The 14,030-nt window shown below is 35.2% G+C and overlaps 1 protein-coding gene and 1 pseudogene across 4 annotated transcripts in view; both read left to right on the forward strand.

Annotated features, from left to right (window-relative positions):
• RAB28 (RAB28, member RAS oncogene family) overlaps positions 1-14,030 on the forward strand; it is a 136,823-nt gene that overhangs the window by 65,258 nt on the left and 57,535 nt on the right. The window lies entirely within an intron of this gene.
• Positions 5,356-9,369, forward strand: LOC106558584 (annotated as a pseudogene).

Genomic DNA, 14,030 nt, shown 5'->3' on the forward strand with positions numbered 1-14,030 from the left:
TTTAAGTAATCTCTACACCCAGCATGAAGCTCAGATTTACAACCCTGAGATCAAGAGTTGCATGCTCTACTGACTGAGCCAGCCAGATTCCCCTCTGGGGTTTAATTTTAAATAAGAAGTACCATGTACTATATTTGAAAGTATTTTAAAGTTAGAATGTATCATATGGTAACATACCTCAATAAAAGAAATACTGCTAGTTTTAAGTCACAGATGCTTAGATTTGAGATTTTGGCTATATGCATTTGTTTCCTACTAAGCCAGAAAATTTTCACTCAGTCTTCCAACACAAGCCATTTATTTCTCAAATATAGGTTTACATTTTCATTAGGAGACAGAGATATTCTACACAAAAATGATAAATCTTTTGAAAATGAATACCTGAATGTAGTGTTTTAAAAATATTCAGGAGTCCTTTTTAAATCCTACTTCAGAATTTTTCTCTAATTTGGAACTAGCCAAAAAGTACACAGCAGTCTTAACAAAAAAAAAAAAAAAAAAAAAAAAAAAAAAAACAACAAAAAACAAAAAAACAAAATGGCAGATATCTGAAAACAAAAAACAAGTGTTATTAAAATTTAGCTGCTGAATGTGTCTGTTTTTGTTTCAGTAAAGTATTTTTTTGGTTTAAAACTGAACACCAAAGGTGGTTGTATAAAAAATTTTGTTCTTAAAAAAAAAAAATTGTTCTTTATTCTATCTTCTTCCTCATCACTGCTGCTTATATCCATAGAGTTATAACCTGATATACTGATATGTTGAGACTGTGAGCAGAAATTTTTGTCAGTGGAGATGAATGTTTTTCTAGTTTTGCAGTGAAAGCTCCTTCTTTCTTTGGGATCTTTCATTTTTTAAGTATTATAGATTACTAGTCATTCTTTGAAATTTAAGTAAGAATTGACAAAAATTAAGTCTTACATTTATTCTTAGATTCAGGAGTGAGTTTTCCTCTTTCAAAGGAAGATTCCTGTTAGGAATTATCTATATTTGTGCCTTTTCCTTAAGAAGAGACTTTTTAAAATCTTTTTTTTTAAGATTTTATTTATTTATTAATGAGAGACAGAGAGACAGAGGGAGAAGCAGGCTCCATGCAGATAGCCTGACATGGGACTCGATCCCACGTCTCCAGGATCACGCCCTGGGCTGAAGACAGTGCTAAATCGCTGAGCCACCTCGGCTGCCCGCTAAATCGCTGAGCTACCTCGGCTGCCCAAGAAGAGACTTCTTTATTAGAGGAAGTGTTTTCTTTGCTTATTGTCTTAACTTATTTTTTCTTGCTTATTGACATATTGGGCTAGCACAGTCTTCTGAGCTTGTTACATAATAGTTTAATATCAAAGTCTAAGGGACACTTAGTAATTAAGAACATGCTTTCAGTTTTTTTGAGAATGAAGATTTTTTTCTAAAACCAGTTTGGTTAAAATGCATGCTGATGACCATTAAAACCAACGATGTGTGGGAATTTGACTGTTATTATTGTAAATATTTGCACACATTCAGTTTCCTCTTGTATTTAAAAGTATCCATTCATTCATTCATGAGTATCTTTGCTGTACCAAGCACAATGGTGAGGGAGACAGTATGATAGTGTTGTTTTAGAGTGATGTGCTGAGTACATAACGGGACTTTTACAGCAGAAGTAAATACATAAACAGAATCTTAAGAGATATGCAGGAACGTCGCATACAAAAAAAGGGCAAGAAAGAGCAGTCCAGGTGAAGTAAAACCTTAGAAGCTAGAAAAGAGCCTGAAATATAATGTAAATTTATTTGTCCCATTTGGAGGTTAGGGTGTAAGGCAAGGAGAGCTGAGAAACATATAATGTTTTAAGGAGTTTAGATTTTCTCCTAAGAGCAAAGAAAACCTCTGAAGGCTTTTAAACAGAAGAGTGGTTTTGACCAGTAGTGTAGAATAAGGGTCCACTTTTTGTATGGCCCATTATATAAGAATGGTTTTTACATTTTTAAATGGTTGGAAAACATCAAAAGAAGGATATTCCAAAAGTTATATGAAAATTGTCCATATATAGTTAGTTTTATTGGAAGAGAGCCATACTCATCTTTTACATTGTGTCTGTGGCTGTTTTTTCACTACAATGACACAGTTGAGTAGTTGCTATGGAGAACATATGACCCACAAACTCTAATGTATTTACTATTTGACTCTGTACAGAGAAAAGTATGCCAAAACCTTATCTAAATACATCAATTAAAATATAAAGCTAGTCAGAATGGATAAAAAAGCAAGACCCACTTAGATGCTGACTATAAGAAACCCATTTAAAATATGAAGATTCAGAGAGGCTAAAAGTGAAAGGAATGAAAAAGAAATATTCTGCACATACTAATTAAAAGAAAATTGGAGCAGCAACATTAATAGTATAAACAAGGAATTTAATGCAGGTATTAAAAAAGAAAATATAACATTCAGAGGGTTAATTCCCAGAAAGTCATTACAATCCTTATGTCTATAAACCCATAAAGAGATCTTCAAAATACTTAAAGCAAAAACTGATAGAACAGAAAATAGAAATAGACAAATCCGCCAATGCAGCTGAGACTTCAACACCCCTCTCAATACTGGTAGGGCCTATAGACAAATAATCAGTCAGGAGGACATAGATGACATGAACAGCATTGACCAGCTGGACCTGATTGACATATATGGAACATTCCATTCAACAACAGCAGAGTAAATGTGCTTTCAAGTGCACACAGAATAAGATAGACCATTTTCTGGTCTATAAAGAAAACTCTTAACAAATTTAGGAGAATTGAAAATGTTGTTTGTCACTAGTGAAATGAAACTAGAACTTAGTAACAGAAAGATATTTGTAATATGCCAAAATATATGGAAATTAAACAGCTCACCTTTAAGTAACCAGTGGTCCAAAGATTTTTAATTGAACAAAAACGAAAACACATGTCAAAATTTATAGGATACAGCTGAAGTACTAGTGTTTAGAGATAAGTGGTTAGTATTATTAAATGCTTATATTTGGAAAGAAAAAAAAATTCTCAAAATCCGTGATCCAAGCTAAGAAATTAGAAAATGAAAGGCAAATTAAACCTAAAGCAAAAAAAAAAAAAAAAAAAAAAAAAAAAATTTAACCTAAAGCAAGCAGAAGAAAGGAAATAGTAAAGGCAAAAGTAGAAATCAAAAACAGAGAAATCAGGGTATCCGAGTGGCTCAGTTGATTGTGTCCAACTCTTGATCACAGCTTGGGTCATGATATCAAGGTCATGAGATCAAGCCCCACATTGGGCTTTGTGCTAGGCATGGTGCCTGCTTAAGATTCTCTGTCTCCCTCTGTCCCTATTTCCCTCCATCCCCTGCCCCCTGGAAAAACAAAACAAAACAAAACAGAAATTAATGAAACTAAAAACTGGTCCTTTAAAAAGAGCAACGAAATTGATAAACCTCTAGCCAAATTGAGCATGAAAAAAAAGGTACAGATTTCAACATCAGGAATGAAAGAGGTGAATTTACCACATATCCTGCAGGTGTTAAAAGGAGAATCTTGAATATTAAGAAAAATTTTACTTCCGTAAATTTGACAACATAGCTTAAATAAACAAATTCCTGTAAAGATACAAACTACTAGAGTTCATTCAAGAAGAATTAGATTAAACTGATACTGCTATATTTATGGAAAAAATCGAATTCATAATTTAAAATGTTCTCAACAAGTAAAACTGTAGGCCCAAATGGTTTTACTGGTGAATTCTACCAAACATGTTTAGAAGAAATAATACCCATTATATTTAAACTCTTTCAGAAAACCAAAGATATCACACTTTCCAATTCACAGCAGCAGCATTAATCTGATACTAAAATCAGATAATGACACTATAAGGAAACTGCAGACCGATATCCCTCATGAACATAGATGCATACACAAAAAATTCCTTAACAAAATCCTAACAATGAATTCAACAATATACAGTGTAAAAAAAATACTACATCATGTCCAAGTGTGATTTATCCTGGAAATCCAAGGCTAATTCAGTATTCAAAAATCAATTAATATCATTTACTATATCAATAGGCTAAAGAAGAAAACCCATTTGATAATCTCAACAGATGTAATAAAAGTCATTTGACTAAATTCAACATCAATTCATGTTTTAAAAAAACTCTCAGCAAACTAGGAATGAGAGGGAACTTCTTCAGTCTGATAAAGGGCATCTTTAGTTGCCTTTTATAGTTGCCTAACTATAAAAAATAGTTAATATTACACTGAGTAGTCCAAAGTGAATGCTTTCCTCCTGAAATCAGGTACAAGGCAAGGATGTCTGCTCTCAACAATTCTTGTGTTCAGCATCATTCTTGAGGTCCTAGCCAATAAGAAAAAGATAAGATATGCAGATTAAAAATGAAGAAGCAAAATGACTAAATTTTCAAATATGATTATGTTGAAAATTCCTGTGTTGAGAAAATTGTGCAAGCACAAGACCCAAATAAAATAAGACAAATATCACATTAAAGGCGACAAAGACTAAATATTATAGATGTTAACTTCTTCTCAAATTGATTTACTGATTCAGCATAATTTCAGTAAAAGCCTGATGGTATTTTTGCATATGGTATTTAGACAAACCATATCTAAAGTGTATATGGAAGGGTAGAAGGCCAAGAATAAGTCACTCTACTCCTGAATTACAAGCTGAGGAACATTTACCATGCTATTGATCAAGACTTTTTATAAGTAGCTTATAATAAAGACAGTGCGGAATTCACTCGGGGAAACAGAATAGAGATGCTGGAAACAGAGCTCATGTAGATGGAACTTGGTTGTTATTTTGAAAGTGGTATTGAAAATCTTTGAGAAAGAGTAGAATATTTAAAAAGTAATCCTGGGACAGTTTATTTGAAAAGGAAAGTGGATCCCTGTATTAACCCCATATTAATGGATTAATATTAGTGGATCCCCATACAGTGGATCATCTGTATTAACACAAAAAATCACTTCACCTGGAATGAAATGTTAATGGCACAATTTTTAGAAGGAAAAATACAGTAAGTTCTTTCCTATCTTGGTATGTGGAAGGAGTCTTTAAACAAGATACAGTTGCTAAATTTAAATAATATATCAATCACATAAGAGAAGTATGTTTGTTTCTACCAAGTGACACATTAAAGAATTGAAAAAGATAAGGCACAAATTGGGAAAATATATTTATAACAAAGTAAATGACAAAAGATTACTATACTTTTACAATTGTACAAGGAAAATACAACTCACTAGGGAAATGGACATAAAACAGAAATAGGAATTTCACAGAATAAGAAAGACAAATGGCCCAAAGACATGAAAATAAGTACAGTCTCCTCACTGAGAAAGAAATGCAAAATATGACCACAGGTATGTGATAAGGTACAAATCAAGAGGCCTAAGAAAAATAGTGATGGAGACGTAATAAGGATCTACAAGAGTTCATATTCACTGCTAGATGGATTACAAATTGGCACAACCACTTTGAGAATAATTAGGCATTATTCTATAAAGAACATTTGTAGACTATACTTGATCTCAGCCAAAGGCTGAGAACCAATGAACATTCATAGACTAGGATTTAACATTTTTTTTCCTCTACTGTATATCTCAGACTGCTTCACATACGTATCAGGTGACAGGTACTGTGAATAGTCACGTTGCGTCATTGGTAATAGCTAACAATTGGAAAAAAGTCAAATATCCATCAGTTAGGAGAAAAGAGATATAAATTGTGGTATGTTTATCAAAGGTATCTTATATGGCATTGAAAGTGAGTGAACTGGGACACCTGGGTGGCTCAGCGGTTGAGCGGCTGCCTTTGGCCCAGGGCATGATCCCGGAGTTCCAGGATGGAGTCCCACATCGGGCTCCCTGCATGGAGCCTGCTTCTCCCTCTGCCTGTGTCTCTGCCTCTCTCTCTCTCTGTTGCTCATGAATAAATAAAATATTTTAAAAAGTGAACTATTCTACTTGGGATAACGTACACGAAACAATGTGGTATAAATAAGGCAGTCCCAGAAGACGACATGTGTACATATGTGAAGAGAAAGTTGTGTGAATGTTAAGAATGCAGACTCTGGAGCTGGATTGCTGTGGGTTTGAGTTCTGACTCCCCTGCTTACTAGATGTGTGTTCTTACATAAGTCATTTACCTTTCTGTGCCTCAGGTTTTTCATCAGTCAAATGATGGCTGTTGTGAGGATGAAGTGATTTAATATGTATAGAGAAACTGTAAAACTACTGCTCTAGAAATGTTATGTCTTCTTATTACTGAGTTCTTTTGCATCAGGCACTTTTTACTGTTTTCTTTTTGTTGTTATTTAAATGATCTTTTATTTCCTCTCCCAGTAGATCTAATATATTATGGGGAATTGGAAAATACAAAGACTTAAATAACCATAATGTAATTGCCAATAGAGGCAATTTTTTTTTTTAAAGATTGATTGATTGAGACATAGAGAGAGAGAAAGAGAGAGGCAGAGACATAGGCAGAGGGAGAAGCAGCCTTCCCACAGGGAGCCTGATGCAGGACTCAATCCCAGGATCCCGGAATCATGACCTGAGCCAAAGGCAGATGCTCAACCACTGAGCCACTCAGGCACCTCCAATTGAGGCAGTTCTTACCATGGCTTCTGTTCTTTGCAAGATCCCAAGGTATGCTGGTATCTAGACAGGACAAATACAGTTTTTTTTTTCCATGCAAATCTGTGTATGAAAGGCATAAGTGAATTTGGACCCTATTATATCTATATATCATGCAGAATTTTGTGAACCTGTACAGTTCTATGCAGGTATGAAATTCTCTAGTAAGAATTCCTGTGGAGAATATTCAAAACATTAGTTAATTTTCCAGTTCATTTAGGCTTTTGGCATTTGGGCAAATCCTAATATTGATGATTTGTGCACACGTTATAGAAAGCAATAAAAAGTTGTAGATAGCCACAAATATAGAAAGATTTATTTATCCTGTGGTGCTATGTTCTCAGACCTATTATATCATTTTAGTGTGAAGTTAGAGGGGAAGTAGTTATCCATTATCTATCCCCAGAAAGAAATTGGATAATCTAAATAGCGAGGCTAAATAAGTTGAGGAAATAATATGAATTCGCACGTACTCTCTCCTGTCCTCTTGATCCTGGCTGCTGGTGGTGTTGCTCTGGTGGCTCTACAGAGTTCATGTTCATTACTGCTTCAGAATTCTTACACGTTGGTTTGTGATATATATGTGACTACAAAGGATATGCAATGCAAAGTGATTAGGCAAATTTTGTAATAATATGGATAATCTATAAAGGTGTTGGAGAATTATTAGAAGTAAAGTAGTTAACAAATGAGGATCTGGCAGAGTCAGGTGATAAATAAGTAAATCCATGAGGCTCATGGCACATACAGGAGGTCAAAAGAATCTGATCTGGTAAAGGAAAAATATAAAAACTATGAATATTTTAGCAACAGTGACTTCTTTATGATCATATGAAAAATTAGGTTTGAAGAGAATATTGTCATTTTAATTTTAACAGGAAGTTTTAATATAGTGGGCTATACATACATAAGAATCCATAAGACATATGTATAGGTAGAAGAATAGCCCTTCCTGCGTCAGGATGTAGAGTGTGGCCAGGCACCCCAGAGGCCTCTGAAGTGTCTTTTAACAATCCTCTTGCCAATGTTAGGGATAACTCGTATTCGTTTTTCCTGATCTTTTCCTTGCTGTTGTTTTTATTTATTTTTATTTTTTATTTTTTAATTGAAAAATTTTTAATTTTTTTAAGTTAAAAAAATTTTTTTTACATTTTTTTTTACTTTATTTTAGTTTTATCATCTGTATGTACTTCACTAAATAATATTTATTTTGGTTATTTAAAGAATTTCATATGAATGATGTCATTTATGTGTATTCCTTTGTGGCTTACGTCTATTTTTCACACCTTTTTGTGATATTCATTCTTATTATGAAGTGAGACTCTATTAATTTTTCAGTCCTGTATAGTATTCCTGCGAAACAAGAAAGGATATAGAGGTGATTCATGAACAATGTAGGGGTTAGGGAATGACATCCACGCAGTCGAAAATCCACATGTAACTTTTGACCAAAAACTTAACTACTAGTAGCCTACTGTTTACTGGAAGCCTTACAGATAACATAAGCTATTGGTTAACACGTATTCTGTATGTTGTATGTGTTATATACTGTATTTTTATAGTAAAGTAAGCTAGAGAAAAGTGTTATTAAGAAAGTCATAAGGAAAATAAAATACATTTACAGTACTCTACTGTATTTATCCCAAAAAATCTACACATGGAAGGGAGCTCTAAGGGTTACTGTCTCTGCCCCCTACTGTCCAAGGGCTTAGACAGTAGGGGGCAGCCTGGGATGTAGTTACAAACTGGGCTCAGCGCAAGCTTCCCAACCCCTCTTAAGGTCCCAGCTGTGTGATCCAGCACTCACCTAGCCCACAGAATGCCACACTTGATGCCTGCAACTCTCTGAGCCCTGGAAGCTACCACTAGTCTGAGAGCCTCCTGCCTCTGGCCTATTGCTTCCACCCTTGGCTCACTCCCTTATGGTCCTCCAGAAAGCTTACAGTGGGACTCCTACAGCACCCAGGCTTCCCCTCAGCAGTCCCAGCTGTCCTGCTAAAGACACAGAAGCAGCTTAGCTGGAAGGCAGAGGAGTTGGATCAGAGAAGGTAAGGGATGCAGCATGCTGCCTTGAGGAACACAGCTCCTCGACAGAATAGTTAGCCCTTCTTTTTGCTTAGCTTGACCCTACTTTGTACAGGACATCTCCATGGAGATCCTCCAAGAATTTCAGAAGAGCCTATGCACCATGTATGACCTCTGCATGGGCAGCTCTCTGACTCTTCTCCTGAATTTCCTCTCCTGCCCAGCTTTTCATGGAGACCAGAAGTGGCTCAGGCTTGGGCAACTCCTCTGAGTTGTCCTTTGCACTCACTGCTCCTTTGTGTGCTGATACTGCCCCATGTGTAAGGCTTTCGGGAGCAATAGTTCATTCAGTTTCTTTGTTTTCTTCATTGTCTTCATCCAGGATTTTTTTTGTCCTCCAGGCCATAGGCATTCCAGGTTGGGGGTTCAGTGGCTGGATCTCTGCTCTGATGGTGCTGAAGGCCGACACTGTCGGCCTTCAGTGGCTGTCGCTGTGCTCATGCTGTTGCTTGCCCTGTTCTTCATTAGCATCAGTGTACTGGGAATTGTGATGCTCAGGCAGATCCACTCCTTGTACTGCTGCACAGATGCCAGGTTTTAGGAGGCCTGGCCAGAATTTGCTTCTGGTGTCTTCAGTTTGGTGGTACAAACTGTAGCTTACAGTGCAACCACTGGGGTTCAAAAATGCCTTCCAGGCCCCGTGACCCCTGACTGGGATGCCCTGGCTCTGCCACTGGAGGGAGCTAGCTTAGTTCACACCCCTGAGATCTCTGGGACTTGGCAAGAGATCACTACTTGAGGTCTCCTCTCTCATGCCCTGCCCCTGCCCACTGCCCACTGCCCACCGTCCCAAGAGCCCCCTGTGACCAGTCACTGCTTCCCTCCTCTACTTCCTAGTTAGGCCACACCACTGCCACCTCTTACACACTCCAGTCCAGCTTCCCTCTTGTGCCAAGGCAATGGCTTTGGTTATTTAAATATAAGGAAGTAGAACGGAACTCAAAACAACAACAACAACAACAACAACAACAACAAACATGTAAGTGGACCTGTAGTGTTCAAACCCGAGTTGTAGAAGGGTCAACTGTATGTTATTTTAGAACACAGTTGATACTTTGTATTTTTTAAGGCTTAAAAATATTTTTGTCTTTATTCAACACATACTTTCTAAGTGGCTATTGTATTATATGCTTTTTTGGGTGCTTATCTGCTTTTGTTTTTAGCTACATTGAATAAAAGAACCAAATGAGCATGGCTTAAATAATGAATTTATTATATCAATACATTTGATTTTATAAAACTTCATTTCTGTGTCTCTAAAGCATGAAACATTTAAAGGGAAAATCCTAACGAGGGGAATATTTGGAACAAATTTGGCAATTTTCCTTATTAGAGAATGTACTTTTGCACATTGATAAGGTTAGACACTTAAAACACAGTAGAAAATAGAAAAGGAAGAGACATTTGCTAAATAAATATAAAAACTAATATGCAGGAACAATGTTAAACTGCACTGAGGTTTTTAAATTTATACTAGAAAGTAGTTGTTTCTTTGATGATACCTTTTTTTTTTTTTTTAATCTGTGGAACAGTGATCTTCAGGTAGTTCTGTTTTTTAAAGAAGGTTGGTTTTAGAATCTGCAGAGTCAAAGTCAAGTTCTGGTCATTTTTTTATTTTGTGGCATTAGCAATTCTTTTAATACAGTATGATTTACTATGTCATCAGAGAAAGACAGCATTAGAGAGTGTGCATGGCAGGGTAAAATTAAACACATGCTCACAATCAAATTAATGTATTTCATCTGTCTTCAACTAATAACAATCTGTCATGTTATCTATCTGAGTAGGGGCATAAACAGTTTATTTTGTGTTTGGAGTAACTTCCTGGAGGTAGTTAATGTGACAAGTAGTTTGTTTGAATTGAGTATAACCAGATCAACACTCTAGATGTTTCCTTGATACCCTAAAAATTACTGTGAAAATCTGTACAAGTGCTATATTTGTATTTTGCTTATATTTCTGTAAGTTAGACAGTGACATATTTTATAATTATTTGACAGAGAATATTTCATTTCGGCCATCATATATGATATTATCATATATGAACTGAGGAGCAAATATAGTTTATCCTTTTAATACTTTCTTTCCATTGATAGGGAATAGACATTAATGATCAGCATCATACAGCACTTTCCCTTTTTGTAAAAACAGTACATTCTGGTTTGGATGAAAAAGTCATATTTGTTATCAAATATGTTTTTATAGCATGTTGAAAATGAATATTTAGGAAAACAGGAATATTATAAAGTGTCAGGCCGAAATAAAAAAGTAAATGATACTATTGTGATGTTTTTCAGATTTTAAAAATCTTAGGATTTTTCATCACTTAGTCTAATCAGTGGGTTTGACTATTACATATTTGATACATGTAGTTTATAAGCTATTTATTACATTTGTACTATAACTTTAAAGACTGTTCTGTTCATTACCTCAGTAATCCAATAGGTAGATGCAGTGGAGCTCTTGAATAAGAATGCCTGAATGCCAGTAAACAAATAGGACTTAAAAAAGGAAGTTATCATGTACTTGGCTAATTAATATTAGTGTGTATGTTTTAGAAGTCAAAATATATACATATTTTAAGGACATGTAAATAAAATTTAATACATTATTAAGGATATTTTACTTGTCATATTTGGGCTAATCATGATGAATCATTTTTAAACATTATGTAATTTCACAATTTGTACAGCTGCAAGTACTTTGTAAAGAACTTTATATAATCAAGTGTTAAGGCAAAGAGTATCTTAGTTTATAATGCTGATGGGCTTAGTTTTATGATTTAATATCATTAAAGAATACTTCTAAAGTACTGATAAGAAATAACTAGGTATATAATAGTTCACTTTTTTATAATGACAAGCATTTAAAGCTTATATGTCTTTATTCTTTTAACTAAAACTCTCAATAAAAGACTGCTGAGTGATCATCCCCCAAGCTGATGCTCTTTGTTCTTTGTGAGACACTAGGTGGATTTGGAATTAGATGGCTTGGTTCTGATTCTGGTGCTGCTGATGAGTAGCATTGGGACTTTGGTTGAGTTACTCTGAATTTTTTTTTTTTTATGTGTGAAAGAGATCAATGCTTTACCTATTTGCCAGGAGTATTACAAGGTCCCAAAATGTTTTGCAAATTTTGAAACAGAGTTTAGATAGTTTCCCAAATCTTCTAGATTTGTTTCTTTCTGTTTTTGCCCTCTCTCATCCTTCTTCCTCATAGTAGCCAAAGTAGTGTTTTCAAAATGCAAGATCACATTGTGCCATTGGTTACAACCCTGCAAGGGCTTCTTATTGCTGAATTTGGATAATATCCTCATGTTATACCTGATATATGTCCTTACTCTTATTTATTATGCTTCTTGGTTTTTCTCAGCTGTACTCAGTCATTTTTCAAAACTCAGTTTTTATCCCAGCTGTTCGAGTAACTGAAACATTTTCCTTCTCCAGTCTCTTCTTAGCATGGTTGGCTTATCCTCATCCTTTAGATCTCAGATCAAAGAGGTCTTCCATAGCTACCATATAAAACTGGCAGAATTACTATCTTGGTTCCTGTCACTCTCTATCTGCTCCTCCCCCAATTTCAGATTATGAAAATTGTTTCATTGCCTTGTTTATTTGTGTTTACTTGTTTATCTGTCTCCCTCATTAATGTCAGAGCCATTTAATGGCAGAAGAAAGGACAGTTCTCCAATATTTCATGTTTTGTTTTTATTTTCCCTAGTAAGTAAAAAATGCAAAAAAAAGACTTCTCAATTTTTAATTAAGTTTAATGTAATTTTGTGATATTCGAGTAAGACATAACCATAATGAAAGAGACAGTTGTAATGCTTAGATTTTTGTTATTTTGCTAATTATAACTTTAAGTTATCATTAGTTAATGATTCAAGACTCCATGTATATTCAGGAAGAGGTTCATTGTTAGCAAGAATGATATAGATCTATATTTTATGTTAGGTAATCTATATTAGTTAAGGTAATACTAATTGCTATGAACAGACAATCCCTAAAGTTTCAACATCTTAGCACAATAGAAATTTATTTCTTGTTTGTGTAAAGACCCAAATCAGGTAATGCTGACCATTAGTGGTTCATCCCACTTTCAGAGACCTAGACTCCTTTGATTTTTCTGGAACTGCTGTTTTCAACAGATGGCTTCATGGGTTACCATGAAAAAGGAGAGTAAGGACTGCCACACGTGGGAGGTTTATATGGGTCAAGCCTAGTAGTGTGTCACTTCTAGTGTCACTTCTTTCTTCATCATTGGTCAGAAGTTAGTGATATGGCCATACCTAACTGCAAGCCAAGCTGAGAAATGTGGGGTAGGTTGAAGAACAGCTATCTACTCTGGCCATCTTATCTATTTTACTCTTCTTTGTGTTAAGAACAGTGAAAGATCTTAGATTTTACCTTGCTTGCGAGCTAATAAGTTAGCCTGCTACCACTGTGGACACTGGTAGAAGGCATGCGGCTCCTGGTTCAGAGATAAAGGACTTTGTTACTCAAAGCACAGCAAACAAGCAAGGTCAGCTCCCTGTTTGCACTAGTTCTACTTGCTCCTAAGTTCCACTAGGGCAGTGTGAGGAGGCCTATGTAGATGATGTGCATGCACTGGTTTTTATCATAGCTGAGGAACCCTGAGCTTAGGAAACCTAAATCCTTTGTAATAGATTATAAGTAAACCTCTGAACTTTGGTGTAGAGAGAGATACTATCTTTATTATAATAGACAATGGACAGACTTACACATATCCCTGAGGAAGGCACTATCTCTATGTTGGCTGCTTGCCAAAAAAAATCTTTGAAAGGGTAGTCCAAAATAAAAGCTGTCATTTAAAAATTTTACTCTTCCCAATTTTAATTTAAAAGATGATATAACAAAGGTACCTGGGTAGCTCAGTCGGTTGAGTGTCTGACTCTTGATTTCATGATCTCAGGGTTGTGGGATCAAGCCCTGTGTTGGGTTCCACTGTGGAATCTACTTGAGAATTCTCTCTCTCCCTCTGCCCCTTCCTCTGCTTGAGAAATAAATAAAATCTTTCAAAAAATTGTGTAACAAATTCTAGCATATTTTTGTCATATATTTATGCATATATATATACATCTATAATATGTTTACAAAACAGGAGCTTTATTAAATGCATGATTTTGCACCCTACTTTTAAATTTAACATCCTATATTGCTTATTTCACTTAAGAGTCTTTTTTCTTCACCTTTATTGGGAGATAATTAACATAGTATAAATTTAAGGTGTACAACATGTTGATTGGATACACTTACATATGCATAAATGATTACCACCAAGGCAT

The sequence above is a fragment of the Canis lupus genome, chromosome 3 (genome assembly GCF_011100685.1).
Source record: "Canis lupus familiaris isolate Mischka breed German Shepherd chromosome 3, alternate assembly UU_Cfam_GSD_1.0, whole genome shotgun sequence".
NCBI lineage: Eukaryota > Metazoa > Chordata > Mammalia > Carnivora > Canidae > Canis > Canis lupus.